We start from the raw sequence: 10,940 nt of genomic DNA, 5'->3' as shown, positions 1-10,940 counted from the left end.
ACCTGCTTTCTATGAAATTGAATCCTATTACACACATTACTGCATAAATTGTTTTTTACTTAACATACCGTGAACCTCTCTCGACACAAAACATATAAATTTAACTTTACCATTTTTCTTATTTCTCTACACTTACATAGAGGCACACCATTTTATATTTTGTATTCCATTTTACCCATCTCATTTTGGCGCTTGGTGGTGACTTTCAGCAGAATTTGCTCAACATTCTATCATGTTGTGGAGGGCAGGAAGTGGTTTGTACAGAGGAGATGTTCCTTCTGAGCAAACTCACTCGGCCAATCTTGATCAGAAGTTCATCAAAGGAAATGCTTTGAATTTGTGTTCCAAACAAGATCTATTCCCCAGACATTCGTTTTCTTTTGCCTCTACTTTCTTATTCCACATTTCCTCTTATATCGTACTAAAGTGGCTCGTCAGTTCTGTGGGTTTGCAATTTGCTTTTTGGTGCGTTATCCTCTCATTCTTTAAAAGGAAACTAGATTTGGTACCTTGAAGAAGTAAGTCAGAATATAATTCAATATTTATTAGTTTAACCTTAAAAGTCTAGGGAAAACAGAAGCTTTTAATAGTAACTGCAGTACCAACAGCAGTGCCTATGGAGGAATTGAGGGAATCTTTTTAGGGCCGCAGAGGAGTTACAAAATAGATCATGCCGATATTTAAAAATGAAGGTTATTCCTTCGTGATACTGAAAACAGATTTGCAAGTCGTTGTCTCAAAACGGACCAGTTTGAGGCTTTGTGTAGACAAAGTCTCAGCGAGTTCTCAGTGACCTCCGTGTTCTTATTCGTATGAGATTGTTAAAAGATTCTGCCTACTCTCAAGTGAACGTGCAGGCACTTAACTGCGCTTAAATCTTCATTTAATCTGAGCTGGCGAAGAGTTACTCGACAAACCAGTGGTTCTCTTATCATTTTAAAACATATCACATGAATAATTAAGTTGTTTCTTCTCCATAACAAGTTCACCATCGCATCATCTACTGATAATGAATCCACACCTTCTTAACGTTGCTTATTTATGGCTTTGTCATCATTGGCAATTATTCACTGTGCTCTTCAGTCTCTGCTGATGAGACTAGAAAATGTTCCTGTCACCACAGGAAACACGTAATTACCCTTTGGGGATTCTTTTCTTTTCTTTCTTTTTTTTTTTTTTTTTTAACGTTTATTTATTTTTTGAGAGAGAGAGACAGAGCGTGAACAGGGGAGGAGCAGAGAGATAGGGAGACACAGAATCTGAAGCAGGCTCCAGGCTCCAAGCTGTCAGCACAGAGCCCGACGCGGGGCTTGAGCTCACGATGAGATCATGACTTGAGCCGCAGTCGGATGCTTAATCGACTGAGCCACCCAGGTGCCCCTGGGGATTATTTTCTTGAAAAAAAAAAAACCAAAAAAAACTTGATGGAGTTTTTATTCCCCAAATAAGTGGACAGGAAAATCTTTACAGGATGCAATTGCAAAATGTAGATGAAACAGCCATAACATTGAATGTATTGTGAAACCAGGAGAAAACCCCTCAAATCCTATAACGAGAGTATCTTTCTGAAAGCTGGATCTTTGTACCCAGAGATACAGTTGGGCCCATTTATTACTTTTTTAAGGGCTCTGCCCACAATGCAGCTAGAAAACAAAAATTAAACAAAGAAAAATAAAATTAAAGGAAACCTTCAGCTCCAAATGCATATTAAGAAATGACTATTTCTCCCCAAACCAAGGTTACACCAGGCTAAATGTGGTGACTAAAGAAGGCCTTGTCCTCCAGGACTGGCCAGGCCAGAGGCAAGCTTGGGCAATAAGAAGCGTGTCCCTGGAACACTCACTCTGTCTCCAAACAGCTCCCTTTGCCCTTTGTAACCACCTCGCCTCCTCTCTCTCTCCTGCTCTCAGGGATCTCTCTGTCCTTGGCTAAATTTTGCTCTCACTTGGCAGCTAATTAATGGGTAAGAGGGTACATTTGTAGAGAAAACTGTGCTGCTAAGGATTTACAATGTCTTTATATGTTTCAACGTCTTTCAGTTATTAGAAACAGAGAGGAAAATTCGAGTTCGTAGAAAAACCAGTTTGGCTCTGGGTCAGTAAACCCATCTGGCAATTTAATAGAATCAAACCTCAGTAATTAATTTTGCATCGTGTTGTGTTAAACGACCCTAAGGATATCTAAGCCACAGAGATAGGAGAGGGAAGGTAAAAGTTAGCAGCGCTCTTGGAATTTTCTTTTCCATAGGGTCAAAAAAGGCATGGGATCTACCAGAGACTGGAAAAATTGCTATTTTCTCTTTTGATATTTAGTGTGTGGGGAGGACCACCACCAGGAGAACTGTAATTGGAAAGTTTTGGTCTTGTGGGGGTTCAAATATAGGCTTCATAGGCTTAAACATCAGGAAAATAGAGTTTAAGCACTAGTCACTTCCCACCGAGCATAAACAAACAGGCTGAAAGATGGTGGATGGAAAGCTTTAGTATGTCCTCTGGCCAAATTCTATATTTAACAGGGTGAAACCCACATTTGATTAGACTCAAGAGTAAAAAAAATTAAGTCAACATAAGAAAAATGTTAGCTTAGTTAAGTATGAATTTTTACTAAGATGTTAATTCTTTTACATCCTTCTTTAAACAGGACATTTTTCATAGTTAATTATAGCTATAAGTTATATGGTTATATTTTCCTAATGAAGAGTTTAAATTGCTGAGGTAGTTTCCTGGTGCTTTAGACCACAGATCTTCAAAATTCTTTGCATATGTAAGCCTGAAAGAATTTTGAAAAATATAGGGTCCCTTCAACATTTTACATTGATATCTAAACATATTTACCTTAGGTTTAAGTCACTGTGAAGAATGTACTTCCTGGTGTGTTGTAATTTGAATATACACTTTTGCTTTTTATCATGTCGTTGGAACTGTCGGTTTCACTCGTTCAGTTTATGAAATGTCATTTTCTATATTTATTTGTGTATATATTTTATCTCTTTATATATTTATTATATATATATTCCTATAGTTATTTACATATATATAATTTTTGAGGATAAGTCATAGATACATATCACTTTTTTTAAGTTTATTTCTTTTTGAGAGAGAGAGAGAGAGACAGTGTGAGCAGGGGAGGGACAGAGAGAGAGGGAGAGAGAATCCCAGGCAGGCTCTGTGCTGGCAGCTCGAACTCACAAAAACGTGAGATCATGACCTGAGCAGAACCAAGAGCTGGACGCTCAACCAACTAAGCTCCCCAGGGGCCACTATGTATCGCTTTTGAAGCCAGTCTTTGTGGTCAAACCAATCAGCTAAACCAGACTTACTGTCTATCATTATAATATTTAAATGATTGGGAAGATATCATTTTGAATCTTAATTTCACCGTGACAGAGACAGAGGAGAGATAGAGAAGGCGTGGAGACTTGCCAAGAGTTTGTTGCCTAGATAAAGTAAGACTTTAGGGCTTTTTCCTGGGAGGTTGCCCCCTCAGAGGCAGTACAAGTTTTGTTATCCACTTGGAGGTTCCTCCCAGAGTTTTTAGAGCCCAGAGCAATGCGCCAAGATAAGACTCAAGTTGGAAGAGAACTATGTCTTCTGTGAGGTGGGAAATGGGTGAATTGAACATGGAAAGATCTGGCAGGCCTCTGGAGGAGGTCTGTTGAGGAAAGAGACAAGTGGAAGGTGAGAATCTGGAAATTGCATTAAAACAATCTAAGCGCCATCTTTTTAAAGTTTATTTATTTTGAGACAGAAAGGGAGAGAGCACGGGGAGGGGCAAAAGGAGAGGGAGAGAGAAAATCTTAATTAAGCAAGGCTCCATGCCCAGTGCCCAGCTCAGAGCTCCACGCAGGACTCTTGGTGGATCTCACAACCATGAGATCATGACCTGAGCCGAAATCAGGAGCCAGATGCTTAACTGTCTGAGCCACCCAGGTGCCCCACGCCATGTGTGTATGGGTGTTTTTTTTAAGTTTTTTTTATTTTTGAAAGAAACAGAGACAGGGAAAGTGGAGGAAGGGTAGAGGGAGAGGGAGACCGAGGATCCCAAACAGGCTCTGTGCTGTCAGCAGAGAGCCCCACATGGGGCCCGAACCCATGAAATCGCGAGATCATGACCTGAGCCAAACCCAAGAGTCTGACTCTCAACAACTGAGCCACTCAGGTGCCCAGCCATGTGTTTTTAACGTTTATTTATTTTTGAGACAGAGAGAGACAGATCATGAACAGGGAGGGGCAGAGAGAGAGGGAGACACAGAATCGGAAGCAGGCTCCAGGCTCTGAGCCATCAGCCCAGAGCCCGAAGCGGGGCTCGAACTCACGGACCGCAAGATCATGACCTGAGCTGAAGTCGGACGCTTAACCGACTGAGCCACCCAGGCGCCCCCGGCCATGTGTTTTTAAAAGGAGACTCTTCATCTATGCCAGGAGTATGAGTACCCAGCGCACAGTCTGTTTTGGAAGAGAAGTGTCTGTGCTACAAAGATACAACCTACAAGGTAGCCTTCCAGTGGTGAGACACTCAAACAGCCGTAGGTATTCCACAAACTCACTAGGTCAAAGGGAACTATTTTAATGCTTCCCGTTATCGGAATAGTTCGCATTCCAAGGCCTAAGTCTCATATTTGGACACAGAATTTCTAGAGATGAAAAAGCCTATGAGACACAACATTATAAAGCTAGAATAGTGGCAGCGAGGAAACGGCAATGAGATTATTTAATTATTATTTTTTGCCTCTGCCTAAGCAGCACGAGTCATCTTTTGATTTGATGTTTCCACTGAAGGTTCTAAGTTATCCTATCACGTTAAGCAAAAACTTAAAGTACTGCCACAGGTCAGAGGGGTTGAAAGCATGCAAAAATTGTGCCCCACTTAGAGAATGCCAAGTGTACGAAAATTTAAGCTTCGTAAAAGAAAAGCTAATATGTCAAAGGAATGCTTCGAAGGACATCCTTCGGGATTCCTCTATGTTAAGTAAGTTTCCATTTTACAATTCTTTCCCACAGAGTGTAACTTTCTCTGTTATTCTCCAGGAATTGTAAAAACATCCAAAAAGAAAGAACTAGTCCGGAGGAAGGGCCGGGTCTCTACTGGTAGTAGATGTTTGCTGCTTTTGTTTTTCTCGGCACTGCTGTCTTTCCTCTTCGGGTACTATTTCCCCATTTCCTCTGGAGGAAATTTCCATTTCCCTCACTTCTCACAGTTTGGGCGGCCACTTACACTCCTCCATCATAGAAGTTGGCATGTGGTATAGGTCTAGTTGGTTATACTATCCCATCCTCCTGACCATACACTGGTCCATGGTAGGCACATGCCCATGGCCGGCCAATTCATATAAATTGGGATCACTTCGATGACGTTGCCCAAATACAAAAGTCCTCAGTTTTGTTCAGTTTCTTCTGGAAGATGATAAAGAATGGAATTTTTCCACTGGGGTCTAATATAGACCAGAACCTAACAGCCTACGTGGATATACAGTGGACAGTGAAAGGTAGAAAGACACAAGTAAGGACATATAAATTATAAAAAGGGCACGAGCTTTCCCAGGCCCTGGACTGGTATTCAAATATTTACTTACATCACAGGTAAATCTGAGACAGGGAGGCTCCCCGTGACATATAGATGACAGGGTCTAAGAACCAGTGGTCAACAAGTAGAAGTGGCTGGGATGGATGAAACAGGAAAGGCCTGTTATGTCACTTTTAGGCAGGCAGCATGCCAACAGGCTTGCTCTTGCTCGCATGGATGGAATTTCCTGTGCTGAAGGGAAGTATGTCTGCAAGGGGAGAGGGATGCTAGGTTTTTAGAGGAGATGTAGGCTGGTTCACTGTCAAGTTTTGCAAGGCTGGGAGCAAGCTGGGGGATGGGATGGGTGTATGGAGGGGTACTGAGGCAGCTGTGATACCTGTGTTTCAATAGTGCCACCATGTGGCTGTGACACCAGCAACAGCCTAGCCTGAGCCCAATATGCCACCTTGATCAACCAGCTGAATTTCTAGTTTTCTCTTCTGGAGGTCTCTAGGTAGGGCTAACCATCCAGTCCCCGAGGTATGGATTTCTTGTGGTAGGAGATGGAGAATGGTTAGAGAGCAGGCATTACGGAGAAGAAAGATATTTTCACAATATCCCAGAAGTATTATTTGGATAACAAATGTAGATGGGTCCTCATTTTGATCCCTAGGTCAGAGAAGTGGAGGTCATAGGGAGTGGTGTACTGGAGTTGACTTGTGCCAATTTGCAAGAGCCGATTGTTACATTTGCAATAATTCTGCAAGCCAGTTGTTAAGCAAAGCTGTAATGAACAATTGATGACATGGGTCAGATCTAATGACAATAGATTTATTAGGAAAAGAGCAGATTGAGATGCAACTCCATTTGCCAAATCATAGTCCAACCGTAACCATAGGTTGGCTGCAGATACAAAAATTTAGCAAAACTCAACAAAAGCATTCTCTATGAACCCATTGGCTATGTGGAAGTTACAATAAAAGTTTTTGTTATTTATGATTTTATTGTTATTTATAAATTGTATGCCATGCATCCTTTATATTATACACATTTATAATAAACATATTTATACGTATTTTTTTTTACCCCTGAAGAGTTGGCTGTTAAATATTTACTAGCACACCACTGCTCATAGGTTATATGTTTATAATGGATTGCTAATAATAACAAAATATAAATAATGCATCATTTCATTCCACTCGCCCACTTAGTTCCAGACTAATATGACTTCATCCCGAATCATACACTATCAATGCTACAAAAAGGTCAGGCTGTTACTAATGCTTAAAAGGAATACTCATTCAGTTATTTCCTTGAATGTTTTGATAGTAAATAGGCAAGTAGATTCCTATAACGTCTATGGTAATACTTTATTTATTTTTTTAAGTTTATTTATTTATTTTGAGAGAGAAAGACAGAGAGTGAGAGGGCAGGGAAAGGGCAGAGAGAAAGGGAGACAGAGAGAATCCCAAGCAGGCTCTGCACTGTCAGTGCAGACCCCGACGGGGGGCTCAAACTCACAAACCACGAGATCGTGACCTGAGCCACAGTTGGACACTTAACCGACTGAACCACCCAGGTGCTCCTGTGGTAATACTTTAAAACAATTGTGAAATGCTAAGTGCTTAATATTTCCAAAAGAGGACATTTTATTCCCACCCATATAGTTCAATTTTACATGACTACACAAGTGGTTAGATTTCACCACGGGCTACTTTCTCGTGGAAAAAGTAGACAGGTGAATCCTTGTCCATGATAACAACCAACGCAATTATTTTGAGGCTCTAAAAAAATCAGAAGGGTTAGGGAGCAGCTTCCCATTTGAATGGCAAACTGCACTGTTTGATCTGGATGCAATTCATATGATAGTAAAGGAATAAAAATCAAAAAAGGAAATAAAACCACAAGAATGAAGAGAGTAGGATGAGACTCACCAACGGATGACAGTTTTGTTTTGTTTTGTTTTGTTAATTTATGGAAGTCAGAAAAGAGATGGAACAATGTGATGGATTAAACAGAGGGAGGGAAGCCACAACCCAGATACAATCAGTGGCAGGAGGAGTAAATCTGTCTAGTGGAATCTCAGAGACGTTCTGGAGTTCGAAACTTGGAGTCAAACTGTCAAGTGAGCAATAAAACAAGATAAAGATATTCAAGGACTCAGAGCTCCCTTTCATGAGAAGTTACTCATTGTACCTGAGAAAAAACAAAGAGGGAAATCAGAAAGAAAATGACCTGCAATACAGAAAACATGGAACTACCCAGTCTTTAGTCAACAGATATCCCAAATGACTGCTAATGCTGCACGTCTAGAAATAAGTTTTTCCAAATTAGAGCAACTATTCAGTGGAAACTAAAAAAATATATATACTAAAAAATGTAATTAAAAAGGAATAAATTCTATGCTACACATAGAATAAATAAGGTGTTGGAAGATATTTAGATGTGGTGAAGAAGGCATGTTCCATTTCACAAAGGAAAAAAATAATAGAAAGCAAGGCAATTAGAAACTCCAGGAAAACAAACAAAACTCACATAAAGCCGCAGTCTGTTAATCAATCTAAAATATAGTATAATTTTGAGCAACTGGAGTGGTATAAGGAAAAAAAATCTATTTGACTATGATATAAAAAATGCATGCATTTTTTATTTTAATGGAAGAGGATAAGGAAAAACAATCCATTTGACTATGATGTTTAAAAAGTGTATGCATCCTATCAACGATAGCCGAAGTATGGAAAGAGCCCACATGTCCATTGGCTGATGAATGGGTAAAGAAGATGTGGTATACATATATACAATGGAATATTACACGGTGATCAAAAAGAACGAAATCTTGCCATTTGCAACAATGTGGATGGAACCAGAGTAAATTATGCCAAGTGAAATAAGGCAGTCAGAGAAAGACAAATATCATATGACTTCACACATATGTGGAATTTAAGAAACAAAACAGATGAATATAGGGGAAGGGAAACAAAAAATAATATAAAAACAGAGAGGGAGACAAACCCTCAGAGACTCTTAAATACAAAGAACAAACTGAAGGTTGCTGGTGGGGTGTTGGGTGGGGAGATGGGCTAAATGGGCATGGGGCATTAAGGAGGGCACTGTTGGGAAGAGCTCTGGGTATTACATGTAAGTGATGAATCACTAAATTCTATTCCTGAAATCATTATTACACGATATGTTAACTAACTCGAATTTATATATGTATCTGGCTCAGTGGAGTGGATCTGTGCTGTGTTGGGCACATGGTGCCCACTCTCATGTCCAGAGCTGAGTCCTAGGTGGGGACAACATATCAACTGCCAAGCAACCTGCTGACATTGGCTACAAGATCTTTACCTCCATGATGCTCTTCGCTGTACATGGGGACTACTTCTGCAGTGCCCAAGCCTACCACTATCCCCGGTGGCACCGCTCCCAATGCCAGGCTGCAGAAGAACAGAAGACCTCAGGAGTCCTGTAGAACTGGGGGGCTATTTTCCTTGAGCAGAGGGGCCTGAGGCATGCTGTGGAATGATCTCACCTGCAATCATTTCCAAGTCAAGAGAACCAGGGCCTTAATATTGCTGAGAAAAAGTGCCCATGTTTTCTCTGGTACTGCCAGTTTGGGGAGGCTGTTGAATCACAACAAGAATGGGAGGGTGAGGTACATCTACAGACATTAAATATTCTGCCATGTAAAAAACAAGTGTATGCATCTTTTATTTTAATGGCTACTGCCAAAGCCCTTGTAAAGGGGTTCTACCAATTTGACATAACCATTAAATTCTAAAATGTATATACTTTCTGACCCACTTATTATATTTCTAGAAATTTATCCTCACATGTGTACTCACATCTTTTTCAAATATGTCAATTTAAGGATGTTCATTTCACCATTATTCACAGTGGCAAAAAATTAGAATTAGTTAAATGAATTGTGGTGCATCCATACAATAGAATATCATGCAGCCTTTAAAAAGAATGAGATAGGGGCACCTGGGTGGCTCAGTCGGTTGGGCGTCCAACTTTGGCTCAGGTCGTGATCTCACAGCTTGAGGGTTGGAGCCCTACTTTGGGCTCTGTGCTGACGGCTCAGAGCCTGGAGCCTGCTTCAGATTCTGTGTGTATGTCTCTCTCTGCCACTCCCCTGCTCACATTCTGTCTGTCTCTCTCTCAAAATAAATAAACATTTAAAAAAATTTTTAAAGAATGAGATAAATCTGTACATGTGATTTGAAATGATCTCCGTGAAACGTACCCAAAGTACAAAAAGCAAGATGTTAGAACAATGTGTATATTCAGCTTGTGTTTGAATAGAAACAAGAACATATACATATACATGTGTGAAATGAGTCCATGGTTGACTCTAGAGAGGTGGACGATACCTGAAATGAGATGGACATTCGCTTTGATTGTCCTTTCATGCTGCTTGAATTTTACCGTATGCTTGTAAAAATTTTTGTAAAGCTTCAAAATACTTTTTTTTTTCAACATTTTTTTTTAATTTTTTTTATTTTTGGGACAGAGAGAGACAGAGCATGAACGGGGGAGGGGCAGAGAGAGAGGGAGACACAGAATCGGAAACAGGCTCCAGGCTCCAAGCCATCAGCCCAGAGCCTGATGCGGGGCTCGAACTCACGGACCGCGAGATCGTGACCTGGCTGAAGTCGGACGCTTAACCGACTGCGCCACCCAGGCGCCCCTCAAAATACTTTTAAAGTGAGTGGCGCCACCTCTATTAAGAAGATGGCCTATTTTTTTAAATTCTTTTTTTCTTTTTATTAATTTTTTTAAACGTTTATTTGTTTTTGAGAGAGAGAGAGAGAGACAGAGTGTGAGCGGGGGGAGGGACAGAGAGAGGGGGAGACACAGAATCTGAAGCAGGCTCCAGGCTCTTGAGCTGTCAGCACAGAGCCCGACGCAGGGCTCAAAGTCATGAAACGAGAGATCGTGACCTGAGCCAAAGTCAGACGCTTAACTGACTGAGCCATCCAGGCGCCCCAAGAAGATGGCCTATTAAAAAAAAAAAGAAGATGGCCGAAATCTGAAATATTCTAGCACTTGGTTCATGGATCCTTGGTCATCGGTGTAGGGTAGGGGGAAATCGACTTGGACCTGGATTTAAAATGCCTTACAAGTATGAGCTACAAGTATAAGGGCTCTGTAGGAAAGGAAACCATTTGGTGGTCTATGCTATTTCACCATATTTTGCAGGTACATGGTTCAGGTGCATCTTGCAGGTGCATGGTTGAGTGTTGAGTGCCAAGCATGAGCGGGAACAGGTGATGGATAAATTATCTTTATCAGCAGCCCCATCACGCCTGAGATAGGCCCACAGAAAAAAAGATGGTTTATGATTAAATTGTATGACACTATCCCTAGCAGGCTTAGGGGACAGGAAAAGGAATAAGAGCTCCCTGGGAATCACTGACTTATCTTTTGGTCAA

Source organism: Panthera pardus, unplaced genomic scaffold (assembly GCF_024362965.1).
Source record: "Panthera pardus isolate Hobbes unplaced genomic scaffold, ASM2436296v1 HiC_scaffold_8, whole genome shotgun sequence".
Taxonomy (NCBI): Eukaryota; Metazoa; Chordata; class Mammalia; order Carnivora; family Felidae; genus Panthera; species Panthera pardus.
Note: the sequence above shows the minus strand (reverse complement) of the source record.